Source organism: Callithrix jacchus, chromosome 13 (genome assembly GCF_049354715.1).
Source record: "Callithrix jacchus isolate 240 chromosome 13, calJac240_pri, whole genome shotgun sequence".
Classification (NCBI taxonomy): Eukaryota; Metazoa; Chordata; class Mammalia; order Primates; family Cebidae; genus Callithrix; species Callithrix jacchus.
The window spans coordinates 18,692,234-18,718,289 of record NC_133514.1 but is presented as its reverse complement, the minus strand read 5'-3'; the positions used below and the strand labels follow the sequence as shown (position 1 = coordinate 18,718,289).

Genomic DNA, 26,056 nt, shown 5'->3' with positions numbered 1-26,056 from the left:
CAGTGCCCATGACATAGCCATGGCCAGATGGAGACCCTAGATGTCCTCCAACGTTTCCTCTCGGAGATGCCTTATCTCTGGAATGGGGTAAGGCTCTAAAAGGCACATCGAGGTCGGTGTGACAAATCCTGGCCACAGATCCTGCTCCTGTTCCCGCGGGGAGGAGAATGAAGACCCAAGACCAGAGAGGAGGCAGGGCTGATCCAGGGGGTGAGGGAGTCAGATGGACTCTGCCACCTGCTAGCAGCGTGGCCTGGGAAAGTTACAGATCCTCTCTGAGCCTGAGTCCTCATTCGAAACAGGAGCAACAGCGACCACACCAGGTCCTGAGAGAGGCACCTTCTGTCTGGCATCGAGGAAGCTGCCAATGACTGTGAATAGCAGAGGAAGAGAGCAGACCCACAGGCAAACATGGCGCTGCCTTTTCTGGGCTTTGCTGCTGCCCAACGTCCCTCCTGGAGACAACGGGGTTACTCTAAAGAATGCGGGTTTCAATCTTGGCCCTGCTCCTTACGACCTTCTGTGCCCCAGGATAGGTGGATTCACTTCTTTGAACCGCAGCTTTCTCCTATATCAAGTAGGCTCAGTGCTTATTTCGCAGTGTTATAATGGGAATGAAATAAGATAATGCATGTTTAGAAAGTGCCTGGTGTGGAGTAGAAACTGAACACATCCTGGCTCTCTTTCCCTTCCTCCTATCCCTTCATCAGGCTTTTTGCCTCCCAGCAATAGAAACCCTAACCTGTCCACTCTGGAGGGCTCTGGATTAGCGGTACCAAGGAAAGAACACTCTAATATGTTATAGTACTCCGGGGCATGTGTCCCTTACAGTTAGGAGGGGACCTCTGGTAAGAGGCTAGGTATATTCCGTATTTTTTTTAAGAGACAGGGTCTTGCTCTGCCACCCAGGCTGGAGTTCAGTGGTGTGACCATAGCTCACTGCAGCCTCAACCTCCTGGGCTCAAGCAATTTTCCAGCCTCGGCCACCTGAGTAGCTGGGACTACAGTTGCATGCCACCATGCCTGGCAATTTTTTTAGTTTTTGTAGAGATGGTGGTCTTGCCACATTGCCCAAGCTGGTCTCAAGCTCCTGGCTTCAAGCAATCCTCCCTCCTCGGCCTCCCAAAGTGCTGGGATTACAGGCCATGAGCTATCATGCCTGGTCTCTCTGGATTTTGAAAACCTCTCTATTAGTGGCTTTTAACAAAGCTGCCACGGCAGCAGTCTGGGGGAGCAGAAAGGAAGCCATCTCTTTCTCCTCCATCCTCCTTCTAGCAGTCATTAAATCTTTATTTGAGTGACCAAAGGTTGTTCATCAGAGCATACACTTTGTACAAAGCTCCATGCCAGGTAGTGAGGGATTGTCAATGCCCAGGGAATCCTATGCAGGAAAGAGGGCTGGCCTCTGTTTTTTTTTTTTTTTTTTTTTGACAGAATCTTCTCTTTCACCCAGGCTAAAGTGCAGAGGCGGCTCACTACAGCCTCAACCCCCCAGGCCCAAGTGATCCTCCCACCTTAGCCTCCCAAGTAGCTGGGACCACAGGCATATATCACTATTCCTGGCTAATTAAAAAAATTTTGGGCCGGGCGCATGGCACACGCCTGTAAATCCCAGCACTTTGGGAGGCTGAGGCGGGTGGATCACGAGGTCAAGAGATCGAGACCATCCTGGTCAATACGGTGAACCCAGTCTCTACTAAAAATACAAAAAATTAGCTGGGTATGGTGGTGCCTGTAATCCCAGCTGCTCAGGAGGCTGAGGCAGGAGAATTGCCTGAACCCAGGAGGCGGAGGTTGCGGTGAGCCGAGATCACACCGTTGCACTCCAGCCTGGGTAACAAGAGCGACACACCATCTCAAAAAAAGAAAAAATAATTTTTTTTTTTAGAGACACAGTCTCTCTGTGTTGCCCAGGCTGATCTCAAACTCTTGGGTGCAAACAATCTTCCTGCCTCAGCTTCCCAAAGGTGCTGGGATTACAGGAGTTAGCCACCATGCCTGGCTGAGGGCTGGTCCCTTCTAATGGGGATTCTGATATTTGACAGGAGAGCAGTCTGCAGAGAGGGGTTAGGATTTGCACAGATGAGGAGATGGGTCATATTTTTCTAAAAGAATGAAATACAATGAATAGAGTTCAAGAGTTGGGATCTGCTTTTCGATACACCAGCCAGGTTAGCACAGTTTGTTCTGGAGAAGTGGTCAGAAGGCAATAATTACACCGGGTCTTAACATCTCAAACCAATCTGGCCTTGAGAACGTTCCTTCCATCAGGCCTGGAAATTGGCAGAGATGGGGGAGGGGAATACCAGCATTTTGATGGGTGAGTTTTGTTTTCACGGCACCTGTACCCTTTCCTTGTAGCTAGAAATGAGTCTTAGTACAGATTCCCAGTTGGCTGGTGACAGCAAAGAGAAGAGTTACCCCCTAAGGATAATCCTCGCTCTTCTCTGCCACTGCTTATTCACTCAACAAACACTCTTTGGGGCTAAGGCCAGTTAAACATGGCCTCTGCTCTCAAGTACTTAAGTCTGGTTGGGGAGTCAGAGAAATAAACTACCACTACTCCTCCTACATCGGTGACAGTGAGTAATTACACAACGGTGCTAAGTTCCCTGATGGCAGATTGCGGGCGTTTCCTAGATGAGAGGGGGCTTAGTGCTGCCCCTAAAGAAGCTGGGTCACACGAGGGCCTTGTGAAGGGTGACATGTTTCAGCTCAGCCTTAAAAGAAGATCTAGGCAGATGAGGGGGTCAAGGTGAGGGCTGGGGAAGGGAAGGGTTTACATTTTGTTTCTAATGCGCTGTGGATGGGCCTGCAGAGCATGCAGGGAGGGGTGTGCATTGGGTCCACAGACTTGGAGCTCTGGCAGAGGAAAAGTGGGTGTGGCTGGAGCCTTTGGGGATGCATTGGCTCATCCGGGGAAGGTATGAAGGGAAGGGGGATGCTGGGAGAACCCGGAGCAGCAAGCAGGAGGCCAGGTAGAGGGAGGGAACCTGGGAAGGATGCTGAGAAGGCTTGGCCAAAGGGGCAGGTGATGGTGGGATCCAGGTAGCTCGAAGAGGAGGGGGTTTCAAAATGGGAGAGGCCTTCTAATGATCACAGAGAAACCTCTGGGACAAGAACTGCTCGTTTCCAACAGAATGACTGCCAGGGGGACAAAGAAGGAGCAGGAAAAAGATGAATGGGAAGAGAAGGGGGAGCGATGGCAAGCGCAGCCTGCTCTTAGGAGGAAGCAGTGTGGCTGTGCAGACCCAGGAAAGGTGACGCAGGGAGGGAAGGCACTAGAAGTCCTGCGTTATGGCAGTGGAGGCCGAGGTTGGCAGGCTGGGGCACAAGCAGGGTCCTGGCGGCATTCAGAGACTCACCTACGCTTGGAGGAGTGCCCAGGACAAATACCTGCCACCTCCCATCCCAGGCCTCAGTTTCCTCACCTGCAAACTGGAGGGGCTGGACCCACAGCCTTGCTAGGTCTCTTTTTAACTCTAAAATATGACTGTCCTGATGGTTATTCATATGCTATGAATTCTAAATTGATACAAGGATTCTGAATTGATAGACATTCTAAATTTTGGATGGCATTTTAGTAACCTGTACTGAGGAGCCTTTGAAGTACGCCAAACCTTTGACCTCTGAGAATTTATTCTCAGAAAGTCACCACAGAGGTGAATGAAGAGTTGTGGATTCACAACTTTGTTCATTGTAGCGTTGGTGATAATATAAAAAAAAATAGACACAACCTAATGTCCAATAGTAGAGGATTGGCTGAGTAAATTATAGTACATCCATATGGTAAACTACTTCTGCACTGAAAATCATGGTTTAGAAGATTATGTGTTGACATGGGGAAATGTTAATGATATATTGCTAAGTAAAAAAGCAGGCTACACTGCAGAACGTACAGTATGATACATTCATTTTCAAAATTTTTGATTAGGACACAGACCAAATCTTTAATTAATGTCATTTTTTTTTCTTTTCTTGGCAAGCAAGAAGAGTATTATCTAGAATAATGTAACTAAAAAATGAAACAGAAAGACAGTTATACACTAAGTGTGTTCACAGGAATTTTTAAGGCATTAGGATGGAGAGTAGGCTGTCAGTGAGTCAAGGGAGTGGAGAAATTCTGAAACTATAGAATTTTAGAAGCGGAAATCACCCAAGACATTGTCAGGCCCAACCTCCTCACTTTTTTCAAGATGAAGAAATTCAGGCTCCTAAGGAAGTCTAGGCAGTGACTAGTCAAGGATAGGGGTGGGTGCCAGCCTCAAACTAGGGTCTTCCAGTCTCCCCGTCAGAGAGACTCTGCTGATACTTAAGAGATGATTCTATTCCTAAGCCCCCTGAGGTAGGGCTGTGGGCTCTTCCCTTCCACCCAACCCCTGAAGACCTTTGCAGTTCAAAGCTGCTCCAGGCCACAGGCAAGTACCTGGGTCCACTGCAGAGCTCTGGGCCAATGTCTCCAGCAGCATGGGGGTCCTATGGGAGCTGATCCAGTGCCCCAAAGGGAAATCAGTCTCTGGGTGGCCTACATCTAGGCTTCACTGTCTTCCCAAGAAATGGATGATCACCTTGTCACTTTGTGACAGATATGCTTCTCCTTCCTCCAGAAAAGATTCCTCTCCGCCTCCTACTCTGCTAACCCCCCACAGTGCAAAGACAGCACCTCATTTTTACCAAGCTCAACCTTGGGAGCATAGGCAAAACGGCAGAGGCTCTGTCGTCCATGTTGATTTGTTAATTCTGTAGCATGCTTTCGGATGCAAGAGAGAGGGTGTTGGGCCTGGCCTTCCAGCATGGGGAGTCCACTGTCTCTTTATTGGCCCCACGGCCCACTGACCCCATGGCCACTCCGTCGTCCCTCTCCCGGACCACTGCATAGCCTGCTAGTAGATCTCCCTGCGTCTCCCCCTTACCCCTCTCTAAGTCTCAGACCTGGAGATTTGGTCTTTATTTCATATGCCTGTTAATTTCTTTTTGTCATCCTTCAACCATTGCATGGGCTGTTTGATGATTCCTTCCTTCCTTCCTTCCTTCCTTCCTTCCTTCCTTCCTTCCTTCCTTCCTTCCTTCCTTCCTTCCTTCCATCCATCACAGGTGCAGGTAGAGAGCTAGGTACAGTTTTGCCCTTAAGGAGGTCACAGTCCAGAGGTGGGCAGAGACCTATAGAACTGATTAGCCTTAGGCCATGTGGAAGCACCTCCTGAGGGTGTAGATACAGGAATTCAAGGGACGAGGAGAGACCCGATGGCTGAGATAGACCAGGAAACCAGCATACATTGGTGGGATTTGAACCCTGCCTTAACATACCAGTGGGGGAAGAGGGGTATGAGGGAGGAAGACATCCCAGGCAAGGCCCCCAAGCAGAGCCACAGCTTAGCAGGGGCAGAAAACACCAGGGATATTTTTGGGTTGCTGGTTGTGGGGTTGGGATGATGGGATCATTAAGGGGGAAATAAAAGCTGGGCTGGGGCCTGACCTTGAAGGGTCTGGCGGCTACCTTTGAAGGCTCAGTGTTCTAGTTCTGAATTTGTACATTTTACAGGCTTCTGGAGAAATGAAGAGTTGGCTCCTTTCTCAGCAAGCAGACGGGGTTTAATTGCTGTTACTGTCAGTGTAGTTGCAAATATCATATAAAAAGGGCTTTTTGGCTAATTGTTTTTAGAAGAAAAATTCAAGAACTATGTATAGATATTATGCATCCAGGGTACTTTAAAGATCAAACTGTTTACATTACCCTTAAATACAGTCTTTAGCAGGCGGCACTGGGCTCTGTGAGTAACTGGGACACCTGATGACCTCCCCCCCAGGGCTTAAGATACTGGAACAATATGACAGCAGTCACTTTATTTCTGGGGGGAGGTGGGGGTGGTTAGCCAGTGCCCTTTGATTGGCCAGAGGACCAGAGGACTAGAGAGCTAAGCCGGGTAATGTCACTGCACCATTGCCCTAAAGGGTTGCCTCTTCATGCAGACAACAAACCTCCCCACCCCAAACACATACAGAAAGAGCTGGATTCCACAGGCTTCCGGGGGTGCAAGGGAAAGGGGCTGCCCCATCCAGTGGGCTCCTGGAGAAGCTCAGGCTGAGGAGCAGAGAAGGGAGCAGCCTCAGAGCTTCTCATCTTGTCTCCTGTCCTGCAGCCTTCTTTCCTCACCCGCAAATGGTACAGAGAGGAGTTTTGAGCCGTACAAATAAAGCAGATTCATATCTGCGCATTGCCATCCTGTCCTCATGCTCAACCCTCTCTCAAATTTTAATTTGGGAGCTTTTAGAAAGGCAAATTTATTTGTGACACCATCCAAATTCTATTTTATTGGAATCCTCCAAGGGTGCGATTGACTCCAGAGAAAGCTCCTTTTGATATTTCCCCAAACTCTCTCTGCGTTTGCGCGTGCTTGTGTGTGCGCGTGCACACGCATGCACATTCATTTTAGGGTCCTCTACATATTTTACGTACAAACACATAATGCATATTCACAAGGCAGCCACAGAAGTGTATATATAGTCATCACATATACGTGTAATTCAGTGCAGACTCCTGGAAGCCAATATTTAAGTTATCATATCTAATGTATTCAACAAACATTTAATAAGCACTGTCCTAGGCCTGAGGGTATAGCAATAAACAAGTGAGACAAAGCCCCTGCCGCCTTAGGGGGCTAACATTTAAAAATGAGACTCGCTGCAGCCTTGACCTCCTAGACTCAATTGATTCTCCTGCCTCAGCCTCCAGAGTAGCTGGGACTACAGGCACACGCCACCACACCTGGCTAATTAAAAGAACATTATTATTATTTTTTTTTGATAGAGACAAGATCTCACTATGCTGCCCAGGCTGGTCTGGAGCTCCTGAGCTCAGGCAATCCACCTGCCTCAGCCTCCCAAATTGCTTACAGTGCAAAGAAGATTACAGATGTGAGCCATAGCGCCCAACTTGGATTTTTAGCACAAGGTTTCCAAACACATGTGAGGAAATCCGCACGGACAGTCATGGAGCTGGCTGGGTCAATAGATCAGTACTCTCTTAATCCAGGAGAGATACCCATTTGGGTGCAACAGCGGCAAACCAAGGTGGCATTAGGGTTCCCTGCTGTGATGCCTCAGGGCTGCAGGGCCTTACCCCCAGAGAATACTTCCCGGTGCTTCCAAGGTGGAGATAAAAGAGTTGGGGATGAGGGTTGGTGCGACCCCTGCTTTGTGGCCTTAGATCTTTACTAAGTGGCAACAGTGATAATGGGCCGTGTCCTTGGTCATATCCTTTCCATGGTTCCGGGTGATTTTTCAATGTCTTCCTCTTCCATAAAGCCTTCCCTGCTCATCCCAGTCATAACCAAAGATGCCCTCTTACGAGCTCATCCTACCTTCTGTGTGATTCACCCAGTGCTTCACAGGTGCTGCCTTATTTTGATAGGTAGCAAATTTTGTTCTAAGTCTATGTTGCTCTTTCAAGGAACACTCATGGAATTTCTACGGATGTGAAGAGGAAGGAAGGACCCCAGCTCTGCCCATAGGAGCTCTTGGCCCAGTAGAGAGACCAGCAAGCTAATCTGTAATTGCAAGCAGAGAGCCAGGTATATGACAGAGGTGTGTATAGGGTGCTGTAGGGGCCTTGCGGTGTGGAGTGGGGGCAGGTGGCTCTCAGCAGAGGTGATGCTCAAATGCTCCCAAAAGGAACCACAGACTCCTTGGAGTGGGGCCCTTACTTAATTCTCTTTCTGTTCCCCACCATAATTGTGATAATCAAATTTTTCCTGCCCAGCAATTTAATTTTTAAGTACAATTTTAAAATTGGATTACAAAACGATATAATTATAGAAAATTTGGAAAAACAGCTAAGCCCAAAGAACATAAAAATCACCCATAATCCTGCTACCCAGACGTACTTATCGACATTTTGGTGCACACACTTTCCAGTTTCTTTTCCCCATGGAACAAAAATGAGTTGTGCTCTAAATACTTTTCATTTGCTTTTTCTTTTCATGTAAAAAAGTGGCAAAAGTATTTTACTAATGTCCTTATATATTCATCCTCAACCATTTTAATGGTTGCATAATATTCTTTTTTTTTTTTTTTTTTTTTGAGACAGATTTTCACTCCATCACCCAGGCTGGAGTGCAATGGTGCAATCTGGGCTCACTGCAACCCCTGCCTCCTGGGTTCAAGTGCTTCTCCTGCCTCAGCCTCCCATGTGGCTGAAATTACAGGCACATGCCCCCATGTCCCAGTTTTTTTTTTTTTTTTTCCATTTTTAGTAGCGGTGGTGTTTCACCATGTTGGCCAGGCTGGTCTTGAACTCCTGACCTCAAGTGATCTGCCCTGCTCAGTCTCCCAAAGTGCTGAGATTTCAGGCATGAGCCACCATGCCTGGCTGTTGCATAATAGTCCATATAGCATAATTTATTTACCAATTGTGTCTTGTTGGACAAATAGGTCATTTCTAACATTTTACTATTATAAACAAGACAGGAGTGAGTAGCATTGCAGATGAATTTTTGCTCACATCCATTACAATTTCCTTAATAATTATCCAACACAGAACACGTCCTGCCTTAGTTTGATAGATATCATTCTTTTTATAAATTTAGTGTAAATTTCTAGACGGAGATTGTTGGGCTGAAAGCTATATACATTTTAAAGGCGTTTGATGTTTGATGCATACAGCCAAACAACGGCAAAAGGGTTTTTAACAATTTACACTCTCACCAGCACTATATGAGAAGACACTGGATGACATTTTATTTATTTATCTTTTAAAAAAACAAAACAGGCCGGGCGTGGTGGCTCAAGCCTGTAATCCCAGCACTTTGGGAGGCTGAGGCGGGTGGATCACGAGGTCAAGAGATCGAGACCATCCTGGTCAACATGGTGAAACCCCGTCTCTACTAAAAATACAAAAAATTAGCTGGGCATGGTGGCGTGTGCCTGTAATCCCAGCTACTCAGGAGGCTGAGGCAGGAGAATTGCCTGAACCCAGGAGGCGGAGGTTGCGGTGAGCCGAGATCGCGCCATTGCACTCCAGCCTGGGTAACAAGAGCGAAGCTCCATCTCAAAAAAAAACCAAAAAACAAACAAACAAAAAATCTAAACATTGCCAATGTAATGGCCACAGTTGGGGTGAGGTAGGGAGAGGTGGTGATGATTTCTGGGTTTTGTTTGCATTTCCAATTGCCAGGGCAGATTTTCATTTTTCATATCTTTATATTGTATTTCTTCAGAGAAAATTTCCTATTCAAGTCCTTTGCTCATTTTTCTACTTACTATTTTTCTATTGGTTAAAAATAAATAACAGCAAACATTTATTGAGTGTCTACTGTATGCCAGATATTGTCCCATGTACTTTATAGACTGCTTTATTTCTTGCTTCTTTCAACAACCCTGTAAGGTACATATAATTTTTCTTTTTTTTTTTTGAGACAGGGTCTCACTCTGCTGCCAAGGCTGGAATGCAGTAGCTTGATCTCAGCTCACTGTAACCTCTGCCTCCCAGGTTCAAGCAATGCCTCAGCTTCCCCAGTAGCTGGGGCTATAGGCAGAAGCTACCAATGCCCAGCTAATTTTTGTATTTTTAGTAGAGACAGGGTTTTGCCATGTTGGCCATGCTGGTCTTGAGCTCCTGGCCTCCAGTAATATGCCCGCCTCAGCCTCCCAAAGTCCCGAGATTACAAGTGTGAGCCACCATGCCGAGCTGACTATACAATTATTATCTTACTGATCTGTAAGTGCCTTACAGGTTAAAGACAATAACCCTTATTGTATATTTCACATTTTATCAATGTATTGATTGCTTTTTAACTTTATCTTTAGAGGTTTTTGTTTACAGAAGTTTGAAGGTTTTATGAGCGCAGATTGGTCCATTGTTTCACTTCTGCTTTTGCATGTACATGTGAAGAGGTATTTTTCCATATTGAGATCAGAGAAATATGAATGTCTATTTTCTTCTGGTTCTATTATGGTTTGACTTTAAACATTTAAACAGCGAATCCATTTAGAACTTCCTTTGATTATGGTCTGAGAAAGAGCATCAACATTTATTTATTTATTTCCCAAATGGATAGTCAATCATCCCTAAACCATTTATGGAATAATCAGTCCTTTCTTTTCAGTTTTTCATCGCTTCTTTATTATACTATCAATATGTATTTTAATCTGTTTCAGATCTTTCTATTCAGTGATATGTCCATGTATTCTCTGCCCAGTGCCTCCTTTTTAATTATTATATTTTTATAACAAGAAGTACAAGTACGCTTCCTAACCTTCCCTTATTAGTTCTCTATTACAAAATTTTCTCAAATATTCCTTACAGGTTTTCCCCATCCAGGGTGCACCTTAGAATCACCTTAAGTTCCAAAAAAAATCATTTTGTCAAGTTACAATAAAAATTCCTTTTTGTCAATAATGAGCACATGTGAAAATTAATTTGGGGAATGTTGATTTGTGAACTTATGATGTATCTCTCCAAATATTCAAGTATTTTACATTCTACCTGAAAGATTTTTTTCCATTTAAATGCTTCACATTTACTGGGTAATATTTTAACGACATTTTACACCACTTACTAGTATAAAACATAATAAATTTACCATGTTTTCTGAACCAAAAAATCAATGCACATGGATAAGATTTTTTGTATGGGTGCTTCTGAGTGTCAAAGACATTTTAGGAGGTGTGTTTGTATGCTGAAATGTGAGAATTTCTGGACATTTCTGTGGTTAAGAGGTCGATAAGGTAGGAAGGTTTACAACTGGAATGGTACTGAACAAATCCCAAAGGTATGTTCTCCAAGCCCAAAGTGGGCAGCACAGTGTCCTGCAACATGGCGGACACTCGATACTCACGGGTGGCCTCACATTGCTGTGTTGGTGGACACTTAAGAGTCTAATATTGGCAAATCCAGAATAAGGGATTAAAAGCAGTGACTCACACTGGTACAAATATCAGACTGTTTAACCTACAGATTGGCCCAGTTTTCTCAGCAATTCTCAAGTATGTGTGTGTGTGTTTATGTGCGCATGAGTGTGGAATTCATTTCTCCACTGGGTTTTGAGTTCCTTGAGGGCAGGAATTGAATCCTACCCTTCTGAAGCCCCACACAGTGCCCAGCAGAGCACTGAACTCAGAGGGCGTGCTCAGTAAATCATGGTTAAGTTGAGCGGAATTGTCTCTGACTGTTACCATTGCCAACAGTGCAGTCGGTAATCAGCAGCTGGGAAGGCTTCCGCCAGGCAGCGCTCTGTGCTGGCACTTGGGGAAAGATACGCCAGGCACAAAAGCCCTATTCTCTGCCTAAGAAGAAGTACTTGCTGCATACCAAGGAAGAGATATATAGACAATGTCAGCACCTAAGATGGTTAGAGCCAAAAGGGGCCTAGATTGTCCTAAGGGAAATGACTCAAACAGAAAGCCAAAAACCACGTTCTCACTTATAAGTGAGAACTAAACAATAGCTACTCATGGACATACAGAGAAGAATAATAGACACCGTAGACTCTAACAGGTGGGAGGGAGGGAGGGAGGTGGGAGAGGAACGAAATTCTCCCTATTGGATATGACGTACACTATTTGAGTGACGAATACACTAAAAGCCAGACTTCACCACTATGCAATAGATCCAGGCAACATAACTGCACTTGTACCCCTAAATCTATAAAAATAAAAATAAGTCAGAATATATGAGTGCAGAAAACCCCCCAAAAACAAACAAAAAAACCCCCACCACCAACACAAGGGACCCAGGTGGTCATGTAGGCCAGCTCTTCACTTTACTTGGGAGGACACTGGGGGCCAAGGGGGATGAACAACTTGACTCCAAGTCAGTGAACTCATTGGCAGAAGAGAACAGGGCAGTTCTGAAAGCGATATGGTGGCCTTTTAGCAGAGTTTGGAAAGTGGGAAGAACTTTATTTTGGGAGAGAAGAAGGAAAAGGGTATTCGGGGAAGGGGACGGTAAGCGAGCAGGATTGGAGGTAGGGGTAAGTAAGCTGCTGATGGTGAGAAGCTGTGGAGGGCCAGTTGTTGGTGGAGGATGTGTATTTCCTGGAGGAGGCTGTTGGCAGACCCCCGTAGAGTCCATGTCGTCATGGAGGAACTGCGGTAAAATAGTCTTGCTGCTGTCTGTCATAGGGACGATGATGTAGTGTATCATGACAGTTCACTGACTTTGAGTCAAATCATTGATCTCCCTCGTCCTCAGCGTCCTGAGATGAGAGTATGAAAAATCAGGTGGTCTGAGTGAGTACTCCGACCAGGATGATGGCAGGAAAGGGCTGGTGCCAACATCATCGGCAGTGCTCTGGGCATAGGGCTGGCCATGCATGGGTGCAGGAGGGAGGCGAGAAGAGTCTGCCCCAGGGGCTAAGAAATGAGGGCAAGTGCCCTGGGACAACTAGGAGACAAGGCAGCATGGAATCAGGTGCTAAATCGTGTGGCACAGACTGAGTGCTAAGAGGGAAGCCAGAGAAGGAGAGAAGGTTTGGAGTCATCAGGAAAGCATCCCAAATGAGGGGAATTTTGAGTACAACTTCCAGAAAAGAGCAGCACTCGGATAGGAGGGAGGTCCTGGGTGTATTCATCATGCTTTTTATTTTCTGGGTTTTATGGTGCTTTCATATCCTGGAGCCTTGCTAATTCTGGAGAGAATATTCTTCCCAGGGCTAGCAAATTCCTAGAGAGAGACAGTAAACAGCCTGCTGGTGAATGCACCTTCCATGTACAAACTAACCAATCCAGAGTGCATTCCCCCAACCACCACCTATATCTACTCTCACACACCAAACCAGTGTTCCCCTTCCCTGAATCACCCCAGGGCCAGCTACCAGACAGCAAGGGATCACCCCTGTGGTGCAGAGCCTGCTGACATTATGCAAACAAGCCAGTCCTAAGCTGTTCAACTTGCTCACCTGCATGCCCATTCCTTCATGCGGAACCTACCATAAAGGCTCTGGGCCATGTTTTCCTCTTCCTGATGACCCTGGTGTCTCCCTGCGGAGCCCTTTGTGGCATGGTCCAGCGCCTCCTCTTGGGAACTGTGAGTAATAAGCTTTCTTCAATAGCACTGATCTCCTGCATCATCACGTGGTCATGGCTATAATTTTTTTTTTCTTTTTTGAGACGAAGTCTCACTCTGTCACCCAGGCTGGAGTGCAGTAGCATGATCTTGGCTCACTGCAACCTCTGCCTCCCAGGTTCAAGTGATTTTCTTGCCTCAGCCTCCCAAGTACCTAGGATTACAAGTGGCCACCACCATGCCCGGCTAATTTTTGTACTTTTAGTAGAGACAGGGTTTCACTATGTTGGCCAGGCTGGTCTCAAACTCCTGACCTCAAGTGATCTACCCATCTCGGCCTCCTAAAGTGCTGGGATTACAGGAGTGAGACACCGCGTCCAGCCATGCCTATGAATTAAGACTTGGGTACAATAAAAATACTGGGAAAGGGAGCGGCCTCATGTTTTGGAGCAGCTGGTACAGAGGAATGTGCGTGGATTTTTCAGGAAGACACAGTAAGGGGGAGATCCCTTCCTTTCCTTTGATCTTCCCCTCCTGCCGTCCTCCCTTCCTCATCTCTCACTTTCTGTCATTGTGGCGGTGGCCTCCTGCTCCATTTTCCTTTGAGTGGCCCAGTCCAAAGTCCAATGTTGTTTACTGTTGCTTGGCATTTTGGGCTTAAGTCAGTCCATGAACTCTCCCCCGTGACTAGCCCTTTCCAGCCTTATTCTCAATTATGTTATGATGTTTTCCCTGCTATCAAGAAATTTTAGGCACCTCTAAAGCCAATGGGGAAGATCATCTGGGAGCTGGGAATGGGTGGATTGGGAGAACTTTTCTGCAACTTCTAAAATTGCAGTCATCGGCAGAGGCCAGGAAAGGCTAACAAAATGCCAAACTTTTGTTTCTAAAAGAGAGGGGTGAGACCCGAGCAGCTCAGGGTAGACTTTTGCTTTCTTCTGGATTGTAGTCTGACCTAAACAACGTTTGCTGTGTCTTGGTATGCCTGGAGTCTTGGTTAATCAGTCTGGGACTACCCTGGGCCTGCTTACCATATGCTGGATTGGGCAGGAGACAGGAGGAGGAGTAGCACTAAGAGCTGGGACACCTCGATTCTCATCCACACTCTGCACTGATAATCTTCTATGACCCTGCACCTGTTTCTTCATCCATGAAATGGAAGGGTAGAACCAGATGGATTCAAGGGCTTTTCTAGCTCTAAGATCTAGAAATATCTGACACAGGGAAGTGTCCCTCATCTGTGCCATTAGCCCTGTCCCCACTTCAGGCATGAGTTGTGACTCTTCACTCTCCATGGCAAGGGAAAATCAATGTCCCCTCATTGCTGTGCCCACCGTGGTACGGTCCCTGGGCAGGCTGGCTCTGCCTTGTCTCCCGGGAAAACTGCACCTCAGGCTGCAGGGACTACATTGCAGAGTCTCACAGGATGATTCCGCAGGGCCTCTGGGATAAGAGTCTCGGTTTATTCCCTGGGATTACAGCAGGACTGGGGCAGGTGACCTGATACGGGAGCTGAGTGTCCTGCCCAGGGAGGGGCTGCAGAGGGCAGCAGTCGTGCTTCTTAGAGCCAGTGCATGCAACTCCCAGACGCTGTGGGAGAATGCCAATTTCTTTTCTTATATAACATTTCCTAACCTAGGAAAAGTTCAGATTTGGGCTGCCTTTGCCTCAGGAGACAAATACATGCCCCCTTTCTTTGGATGCTTTCCTCCCTGCCTACCCCAATCCTACTCATCTTCAAGGCCCCACCCACCTCTGCCACTCCACATCCTCCCTGCCCATCCAACCTTCCCAAGGGAAGGCTCTTAATCTTAACCGTCTACGCCTCCTCCAGGACCTAGCAGAGCACAGAACTCATGGAGAGTGGAAATCTGTTGACTGATAAGATCATGCTGGGGAAAAATTAACCCTGAGGTTAATTAACAACCTTTGTGAAGTCACAGCGGTGCCTGAGAAGAGTGAGCCCCTAGTCACAGCGGGGAGGGCTGGGGAGACACTTCAGGTGGATGTGCATGATCTCACTGGAGCCTCACATCAGCCCTATGGGGTATCTTTTACAGACTGGGGCTCACAGAGGCAGGTTCAGACTCATGGAGCAGTCATAAAGACCCAGGTCCACCTGGTATCAGTATCCCTGCATGCACCACTGCACCAACTGCTTCCTGGAGATAAGAGGTCCCTGCTTCCTGGCTGTCCTCGGGGAGGTACCTGTTCCTGGTGTGAAGTAGACAGGAAGATGCATGCAGAAACTGAGGGGAAAGTAGTTGGGGAAAGGGTGAGGGGTAGTGTCAGGGATCCTGGCCTCTGCTGCCTTCAGGCTGGCTCCCAAAGAGATGAAGGATTTTTTGGGGGAAATGTGTATTTCTTAGGGAAAAGACACAACCTGAGTTCACCCCTTGGGAGATGGTTTTGCAAAAGCACATGTAGATGGGCGTCCATACACATGCAATACACACGCGCATGCACACATACACACACACAAGCCTCCACACCCAGAGCCACAGCAGCCCAGCTCCCAGCCACCAAGGCCCTCCCCCACCAAACCCCGCTCTCCCTCCTACCCTGTATGTGCAATCTTGTGAAAACTCCACCACTCTTAAGGTTAATAAGGCTCATTTGCTTAAGATAGCACCTGTTTCTATGGTGACTCCTGCCACCCAGAATCTATTCATCAACTGAGACAAGAAAACAGTGACTTCCACCCTCTTTGAAAGGAAAAAGCCAATTCTTCGTCAAGGGCTTGACGGGCCAGCAGCCCAGTGACCTCTGGGCATCTGTCCTTCTACCGTGTTGAAGTCCCTCCCTGCTGCCCCTCCCCCACCTCCCAGCATCTCCAGATTCTTCCCAGGCGCTCTGGACTGCGGGTTCCTCCTCCTCATCTCTCTGGGAAACCACAGAACCCCCTGCAGGAGGAGGGTGTTTGTCCTGACTCTTGGCCACCGGCTCTTTGCCCCTCAGCCTCTGATTTCTTCCACACCAGCTCCACCTTGATCCTTCTAAGTGGAGGTTGGCAGGGGAGCCCCAGGAGACCCCTGGGCCTCCCCATGTATCCCCACTACCCCCATGCCAAGCCTGCCTCTCACCCTGCCTGCCTGTAGCTGCCCCCCAGCACGTCTCCTGCCATGGGGCTTGTCCTTCTCCAGTTTCTGCACAAAGCTGCCAGCTGACTCCTTCTCCTTAAATGAGAGCTGTTCAGGCCTTGCCCAGGCTCAATGCCCATCCTGGTCTTCTGTGGTCTGTAGCTGAGCTTTGCAGCACTGACCTGACACAAGTTCCAATCACAGGTCCCAAATCACTAGAGAAGTGGGTTCCCAGGCAGCTGTTGCTAATAATAAAGCCCCAGAGAGTGATTTCTCTTCTCAAATAAATGAGAGTGGCTTCCACATTCTCCCTCTAATAATGCCACTCTCATCGGTGTTCCAAAACCCTTTGTTACTCGGAGAGCGGGCGCGCAGGGAGTTGTGGGGAACGTGGAGCTTGTTTTATGTGTTCTGAGGCCCAGGGGAGTGTGTTGTGCATACGAGCGTTTTGGCAGAAAGAAAAGTCGAGGACTGCTCAGTGGAGGATCAAGTATGGCATTATAAACGATCAGAGCCTGGCATTATCACCAAAATCCACCTCCCTGTTTCTGTTTGCAGGTCAGGTAATAGAGACCCACAGAGCGGCAGAGACTGTAGCAGCATCACCAGCTAGCGAATGGCCCAGCGTATGTGTCTTCCCAATTCTGGCCCCAAACTCTTTCTGAAATATCACTCAGTTTCCTGCTCAGCAGAACAGACTCCTCATGGCCTCCAAAGCCCTGTACAATGAGGCCTCCCTGCTTCTCCTCACTCTCCTCCCAGGATGGTGTTCTGGTCTACGTGGGCGGGGGTTAAGCTTGTTTATAAAGTCGCAGCATGTGAGGGCCACTCTAATCCAACCTCTTGCCCAATCTCTGGCAGACAACTTCTCCTTGAATAGCCCCAGACACAACACAGTCAGCCCCCTTAAGAGACAGTAGCCCTTTGGCTACGTATCCCAAAGCCAGGCCACTTGTCTTGGCCTCTCCTGGGAGTTCCAGGCTCATTTCAATCTCTCACTTGAAATCTAAAAGGTATTTCTGGCTGGGCACGGTGGCTCACACCTGTAATCTCAGCACTTTGGGAGGCTAAGGTGGGCAGACCTGAGGTCAGGAGTTCGAGACCAGCCTGACCAACATGGTGAAGCCCTGTCTCTACTAAAAATACAAAAATTAGCCAAGCATGATGGTGCGGGCCTGGAGGCTGAGGCAGGAGAATCGCTTGAATCTGGGAGGCAGAGGTTGCAGTGAGCCAAGATAGTACCACTGCCCTCTAGACTGGGTGACAGAGCGAGATTCCATCTCAAAAATAAAATTAAATAAAAGCATCTAGGAATGAACACATCTAAGACAGAGCTTGCGACTCCCCCTTGTCTCCTCACCTTCCTGGCCTCCAGTAAAGGGCACCATTGTTCACTCAGGCCCCAGAGCCAGGGGCCATCCTCGCACCATCCTTCACCCTCTATGTCTAATCCATTGGCATGCCCTGTTGGCTCTCAACCTCACAACAGGTTCTGAGGCTGCTCTCTCCATGGCCACAGTTCTTGCCTTGGTGTAAGTTACCATCATCCCTCTCAAAGGAGCAAAATGGTCTCTTAAATGGCTGCCTTGGGCCACTCCACATAGCAGTTACATTGATCTTTTAGAAGTACAAGGCGGGCTGGGCACAGTGGCTCACTTCTGTAATCCCAGCACTTTGGGAGGACGACGCGGGTGGATCACCTGAGGTCCGGAGTTCGATACTAGCTTGACCAACTAGAGACCCTGTCTCTACTAAAAATACAAAATTAGCTGGGCATGGTGGTACATGCCTGTAATCCAGCTACTCTGGAGGCTGAGGCAGGAGAATTGCTTGAACCTGGGAGGCAGAGGTTGCCATGAGCCAAGATTGCCCACTGTACTCCAGCCTGGGCAACAAGAGCAAAACTCCACCTAAAAAAAAAGTGCAAGGCAGGGGATGGGTGCAGTGGCTCATGTCTGCAATCCTAATTCTTTGGGAGGCCAAGGCAGGAGGATTGCTTGACACCAATGGTTCAAGAGCAGCCTGGGCAACATAGTGAGGCCCCACATCTATGAAAAATAAAAATAAATCGCCAGGCATGATGGTGTGCACCTGTAGTCCCAGCTACTTGGGAGGCTGGGGTAAAAGGATGATTCCAGCTGCAGTGAGCCATGACTGCATCACTGTACTCCAGCCTGGGCAACAGAATGAGACCCTGTCTCTTAAAAACAGCATTAAAAATGCAAGGCAGTTTTTCCCCTGTTGGAAGTCCTGGCATAGCCTGTGTGCCAGACTCCTTGACCAGGCCTGGCTAAAGATCCAACATCAGTGCTTCTCGGTTCCAGATGCACATTTTTTCCTTCTTTCTTTCTTTCTTTTTCTCTCTCTCTCTTTCTTTCTTTCTTTCTTTCTTTCTTTCTTTCTTTCTTTCTTTCTTTCTTTCTTTCTTTCTTTCTTCTTCCTTCCCTTCCTTCCTTCCTTCCTTCCTTCCTTCCTTCCTTCCTTCCTTCCTTCCTTCCTTCCTTCCTTCCTTCTTTCTTTCTTTCTTTCTTTCTTTCTTTCTTTCTTTCTTTCTTTCTTTCTTTCTTTCTTTCTTTCTTTCTTTCTTTCTTTCACTGTAATAAGGTCACTTAACATGAGATCCACCCGCCTTACCGTTTTTAAGTGTACAGTACGGTACTACTAACTACAGGCACCATGTTGTGCAGCAGATCTCCAGAACTTAATCATCTTGCATTACTGAAACTTTACACCGCCAAACAGCAACGCCCCAGTTCCCCCTCCATTTGCCCAGATGGGCATTCACATCCCCTGACGAGCCTTAAAAATAAGAATGCCTGTGCTCCATGCCCAGAGATTCTGATTTAGCTGGTCTGGGCGCAGCTTCCCCGGTGATTCTGACAAACAGGATTAGAACCACCGTCCTTCCTTGTCTCCCTTGCTGCCTCATGACCTCATCTCCTACATGCTGCCCTGTGACCCCCCTGTTCCTGCCACACCGGTCCCCATCTGATTCTAGAATACACCAGCTTCTTCCTGCTATTCCCTTGAGAAGGGGGGCCCTGTTTTCACAGGGTTGCCTGGTGAATTCCCACTCTGCTCAGTTTTCCTTCTCTGGGGAACTTTCCCCCCAACCATCTTCTCATCTTCATGGTTTTCAGGACTCAACTCCATCCTAACACTCCCTACTCTTTAATGGAGTCATTGATTTTTCTCCTCTGCTCCCCTCACCAGACAGGGAGCTCCCTAACTGAAAGGATGTAACTGCTTACAGGTTAGCACAGAGGACATTTAGGGCAGGTCACCTAGTCTGCATGATATTATCAGGGTGGATACATGTCATTATGCATTTGCCCAAACCTAAACAAGATACAACATCAAGGGTGAACCCTAATGTAAACTATGGACTTTGGGGTGATAATGATGTAGGTTCATGGATTGCTAACGATCGCCAGTGTTAAGTTCATCAATTGTAACAAACGTACCACTCTGGTGCCAGATGTTGATAGTGGAGGAGGCTTGGGGCAGGCAGCAAATATATGGAAACACTCCGTACTCTGCTGTCTTTTGCTATGAGTGTAAAATGCTCTAAAAAATAAAATCTATGTTTTTTTAAGAAAAAGAAAGTAAAAAAAAAAAAAAAAACCAAGGATTTGGTTACATAAACTTTTTGATCTGCAGTGCCTGAATGAAACCTGTTGCCTAAAATGTGCTGAACACATGCTGAATGAATGAATGAATGAATGAGAGGTCTGATAGATGCACAGAAAGGAGAGGTGTAACTCTTCAATGAGCTAAAGCCTTTACTTCTATTGATGTGGCCTAAGATAATATTAACTGTCTTCATTCCTGCACTGTGGCTTGACATTCTATTATTAGCTTAAAATTTAGATTAAAATTAGCTTCAAAACTAGCTAAAACTCCTCTTGATCTTTTCCCCTCATGAACCTCTGACATGCCAGATCGTCCCCATTCTGTATGTGTGCAATTGATTTAGGACCTAAATATAGAACTTTAGATTAAACCCTATTAAATTTAAATTTCTCAGTGCAGGTACAGCCTTTTGATTTGCTCAAATTAACTGTTTTATGTTACCCATATTAGCTACTCCTTGTAACTTTGACCTAAAATTTCGTGAGCATGCTATCCATAAAGATATTGAACAAGGAGGCTGGGCGCGGTGGCTCATGCCTGTTATCCCAGCACTTTGGGAGGGCGAGGCAGGCAGATCACCTGAGGTCAGGAGTTCAAGATCAGCCTGGCCAACATGGTGAAACCCCATCTCTATAAAAAAACACAAAAATTAGCCAGGTGTGATGGTATGTGACTGTAATCCCAGCTGCTCAGGAGGCTGAGGCAGGAGAATTGCTTGAAGCCAGAAGGCGGAGGTTGCAATGAGCTGAGGTCATGCCACTGCACTCCAACTGGGTGACAGAGCAAGACTGTCTGAAAAAAAAGGATATAAACCAACAAGGTGAAGTGCTCAGACCAGAGTCTTGTGACACGTCACCAGGCACCATCTTTAAGACTGGTACTAATTCATTTGTCAACTCTTTAAGAATGACATGTTAACAAGTCACAGAACTCCACCTAACACAACAGTCACTGAAGCAAAGGTTACCACGATGGACTTGTTCTAATGCCTGGCTCAGCCAACCTGTACTGAGAGCATCTTCCTCGTTCAAGGGGCCAGTGCATTTCCCGACAAAGAAATCTGAGTGATCCAGCATGATTTGTTTTTGGTGAATCTATGTTGACTCCTAATGAGCACTGTTTTCTATATTGTCTCAGGCTATCTGCTTATTAAACTGTTTTTGAATTTTGATGTTTTGGTGAGGACTGATATTACACCTACCAGCCTAAATTTGGGAATCCACATTTCCCTTCCCTATTTCTGGAAATGATTTCGTGATTGCAAATCTAAGCTCTTTCTGGACTTCGGAGGTATAATTCATCTAGCAATCCTAACTCATCTAAAGCAATGGCATGTTTATGGATTGCGGAAGGGCTTTTTGTAAGAGCGGGCAGAGCAGGTAATCGTCTGCAGAGGCCTGGAAGGTCTGAGCAGGTCTGAGACACTACAAGAAGATCAGCAGGAGATCAAGAGGGTTGTGGGGGCAGGCAAGGCCCAGAGCCTCAAAGGCCTTGAATAACACACTGGGGCGAGGGGTCTCTGTCCTGAGATACTGGGGAATCACCGCAGGGCTTCAAAAAGGAAAGCAATAAGATCCTATTTAGATTTTAGAAAAATCATTCCATGAAGCAAAGATTCACATTTTTGTAGACGCTTGCAATAACAGTCTAGAGACATCTATAACAATCAAGGGCCTCAATTAACATACCCGTCTTGGCTTTTAATTTTATGTTTATTATTCTTTTTTCTACCCCATTCAAATGTTGAGCTTTTAATTATTCTGTTCCTTTACTGAAATGCAATTGCTTGTATCCTCTGACTTTTTCAGGCCTGCTCATAATTTCAAGGCCCAGCTCAACTCTCATCTCCAATGTGAAGTCATCACAGAGTAATGCCACCCCATCCATCCACCTACAAAAGCTCCACCTCCATCCATTCATTCATCCACCCATCCATGTACCCAACCTCTATCCATCTGTCTACCCACTCATCCATCCAACCAACCACCTACCTAATCTATATCCATCTATCCATTCATCCATCCATCCATCTACCCAACCTCTATCAATCCATCCATCCATCTACCCAACCTCTATCAATCCATCCATCCATCTACCTACCCAACCTCTGTCTACCTATCCATTCCTCCACCTACTCAACCTCTATCCATTCATTCATCCATCTATCCATTTATCTACCCACCTACCCAATGTCTATCCACCCATTCATCCACCTACCTACCTGACCTTTATTCATCCATCTATCCATTCATCCATCCATCTACCTACCTAGCCTCTGTCTATCTATCCATTCATCTACCTACTCGGCCTCTATCCATTCATCCATGCATCCACCTATCCACCCACCTACCCAATGTCTATCCATCCACCTACCTACCTGAACTTTATCCATCCATCCATCCATCTATTCATTCAGCCATTCATGCATCCATCCACCTATCCAACCTCTATCCAGCCATTCATTCATCCATTTATCCATCCACCTACCCAACTTCTACCCATCCATTCATTACTCCATCCATCCATCTATCCATTCATCCATCCACCTATCCAACTTCTATTCATCCACCCACCCACCTACCCAACCTCTAGCCATCCATCCACCCATCCATCTATTCACTTTTCTATCTATTCATCCATCCATCCACCACCCACCCACTTATTCAATCTCCATCTATCCCTCTACTCATTCACCTACTCACTTCTATTCACTCATCTACCCATCTCTTCATTCTTTATGCATTCATTTCTTCATGACTTCATTAATTCAACATTTACTGAGGGCCGTTAATATTCTGGGCTAAGAGCTGAGAATATAAGAAGACACATTTCTGCTCTCCAGGAACTCATGGTCTTAGAGGGAAAAGAGACTCACAAATAACAATGAGGGCACTAACTGAGGTTTGACTGAGTGTGGCAGCAGCAGGGACAGGGCTGACTCACTCAGTTTGGGGGTGGTAGAGCAAGCCTTTCATCAGAGGTGACATCTGAGCTGGGCCTTGAAGGAGGAGAAGTTGTCTCACTGAGAAGAGGAGGGTGCTCCAAATTCCCACAGCCATTTGAGTCTAAAAAGCCTACTTGGAGTTGACTGTAAACCATTGCGTATTGCTCTTTCATTATTTCCTGTATGTTGGCCTTGTCTTTCCAACTGTGCAGCAGGAAAAACACATTTTAAATCCCTAACATGTAGTTATCAGATTTGATTGGATTTGATTTTTATTTACTTTATTAGTAGCCACAGTGCTGACAGCAGTGCAGGTCAAACAATCAGTCCTAACAGCTCCCTGTTAAGTCTGATGCCCACTGGTGGCTTTTCTCTTTCAGGTCTTTAAAGCGATAACCACACAGGCAGCTCCTTCTCCTGGCCAGGCCCTGCCCTACATCTTGGGAGTGACATATGTTTCATACCATTGGAGGCTCGACTTTCTAAGCTTCTTGTGGAGGATTGAGGGTGGTACAGGATGGAAGGAGGAGAGAGCCAGCATATACATAGCAACTACTAAGTGCCAGGTGCTACGTGCTGGGTGTTTCACAAATTTTATCTCATTACATCCTCAACATTCCTGCGAGGTCGACGTTAGTTTCCTCTTATACAGACGAGGAAACAGATTCAGGGAGGTAAACAATTTGCTCATAGTAAGTCAGAAAATCAGTCTCCTGTGTCCACACTGCACTTGGAGCCCTGGGCCCAGGAGGAACATGGCTGAGGCAGGTATGGCTATCGGTAGAGAGGCCACCAATCTCAAACCAAAGTCCTCACACAAGCACCACACCTCTTAGCCCCACACGTGGCCCTAATATAAGCTGTCACCTGGGCGGGGCCTAGGTAGTGGTTCTGGAAGCCACTTAGACTCTGGAGTGGCAATATGGCCTCATGAGTAGGCATGTAGGTTTTGGGCTCCAATCTCACACAGCCACTTGCTAGCTGTGACATCCTGGGCAAGTTGCTTACCCACTCTGGGCCTCAATTTCTTATCTCCATCACGTCTCTCTTTTATGAGGACTACATGAGATGTTTGTGTAAAGCACAGAGCCAAGCACATCAGTGATGTTTTTTCCTACGTCTTCCTCTTCCCTCTCTCCTTTTCCTCCTCCTTTTTATTTTCTCTTCTTTAGTTATTGTTGTTGCTAATATTTTCTCCTTTTCTTTGAGATGGAGTCTCAATCAGTTGCCCAGGCTGGAGTGCAGTGGCGTGATCTCAGCTCACTGCAACGGCTGCCTCCTGGGTTCAAGTGATTCTCCTGCCTCAGCCTCCCCAGTAGCTGGGATTACAGGTGCACCCCACCACACCTGACTGATTTTTATATTTTTAGTAGAGACAGAGTTTCACCATGTTGGCCAGGCTGGTCTCGAACTCCTGACCTCAAGTGATCCACCTGCTTCGGCCTCCCAAAGTGCTGGGATTATAGGTGTGAGCCACCATGCCCGGCCTGTGGTTGTTAATATTTTCTATGGATATGAACTATAGGGAGAGCATCTCTAGCCAGGACAGACAATATGGCAGGTGGAGACACTGTTGGAGATAGCAAGGGGCACACCTTACAAGCCACCTGCACCAGCCGTCTACCCAATGGGAAGATTCCCTGGCTCACCCATGAAAAATTACTGTCAGTAATAAAAAGCCTGCTCCTTGGTGGGGTATATGCTCAGCTCCTGCGCAGTTCAAATTCTTAGAAAGTTCTTCCTCATATAGGACCAAAATGTGCTTCCCTGTAAAACGTCCCCCATTGGTCCTGATTTTGCCTCGTGGAGTCCAGCAAGATCTCTTCTGTTTTCCAAGGAGATTTCCTTAACTCTTTAAAGGCCATTCCTTCTCATGTGTCTGTAGTTGTTCCAATAGGCTAGCCTTCTTTTCTTCTTTCCACTACTTCTGACTTATGTGCTTTCTACAGAATCTCACCATTCTGGTTGCTTTCCTATGCTGGTCACTATCCCTCTTAAATGACTGTGGCCAGAACAGAAGACATTGTTACAGTGTGGCACGAACAATGCAAACAGATAGAACTTTCTAAGACTGAGGAAGGATCATCATGCTTCAAAGATGCTGCCCACCCTCTCCCTCTACCTACCCCCCAACTCATCTCTACCTAAGAGCATCTGCTCAGGGCTTGAGGGGGTCTGAGGCTCAGAGGACAGTGACATGTCCAGGTTCCTCGTGACAGGGCAAGGGTGGATTTGGGCTGCTGGTCATATACATTTTATGGCTTTGCCCATGAAGGAGTGCCAGGAGCCACCAGCTGTCCCCTCAGAGCTGAGTTCAGAGTTGGGTGAGCTTGACTGTGCTGTTCCCTTTGGGGTGTCTCATGGAGGGTGTGTGTGTGTGTATGTGTGTGTGTGTGTGTGTGTGTGTGTGAGAGAGAGAGAGAGAGAGACAGAGAGAGAGAGACAGAGATGAGAGACAGAGAGACAGAGAGAGAAAGAAAGAGTGAGTTTCTGCCTGATCCAGGAATTCTCCTGGATGGCAGAATTGGTTTCCATAACGACTTTCTGATATAAACATATTTGATAAAAATAAGTTAACAGCAGAGCTGTGGTGGAGCACAGAATCTCAGAGTGCTGAGAGAGAGAGAGAGAGAGAGAGAGAGAGAGAAAGAGAGAGAGAGAGACCTCCCAGAAGAACAGCATTTTCTTTCTCTTTCACCCCACCTAGTCCTCCTCTCTATACACGCTTGCCATAAGCCAACTAAAAAGCTTTGTTTACCATATTCCTGTATGTACTGGCTCCCTTCCTGCATGCATTCCTTATTCATATCCTCTCTCTCTCTCTTTCTCTCTCTCTCCTTAGTTACCTGAAGCACTACAGTATGTATGGGATAATATGATAAATTCATTTCCAATTCACTGCATTATCCCTTGAATATTTTAATGACTCATTGAATGGAGTAAAAAAAAGCTATTTCAAATGAACAATTATGCTGCATTAGTCTAAGGGCTGATTATATTTAAACACTGCTCACATGGATAACAGGACACAGCGACCTCAGCATACGAGAGCTAATTTGGCTCTTATCTCCAAATAATTTCACATCGCAAATTACCATGAAAACCTAAAGGGCTTTAAAAACATTCATCAAAAGATAATATTCCACTTTGTAGCAACATTTTATTTAGATTATTTTGAATGGGAGCAAAAGCATCTCCAGGGCAGGACAATGACAGCAGAGTGGGACTGTGAGTGATAAGGAGACTGTAGGGGCACTGGCTTGTGTTAAAAATAGAGGTGGGAAGTGTTGGAGAGGAAGGGGCTGCAGCCCCAAATTTGGGCAGCCCACCACAGGCCTGGCTGTCACTTGCACCTAGCATTGCACCTGGGCTGTGGCCTGGGATGACTTCAGGGAG

At 46.7% G+C, this 26,056-nt stretch overlaps 1 protein-coding gene and 1 long non-coding RNA gene across 13 annotated transcripts in view; both read right to left on the bottom strand.

Moving 5' to 3' along the window:
* PEBP4 (phosphatidylethanolamine binding protein 4) overlaps positions 1-26,056 on the bottom strand; it is a 285,395-nt gene that overhangs the window by 71,307 nt on the left and 188,032 nt on the right. The window lies entirely within an intron of this gene.
* On the bottom strand, positions 12,557-16,351 carry LOC144578935 (uncharacterized). The gene is made up of 2 exons (XR_013525508.1): positions 12,928-16,351; positions 12,557-12,661 (listed from the first exon to the last, which is right to left on the bottom strand). It is a non-coding gene; the product is annotated as an uncharacterized LOC144578935 (long non-coding RNA).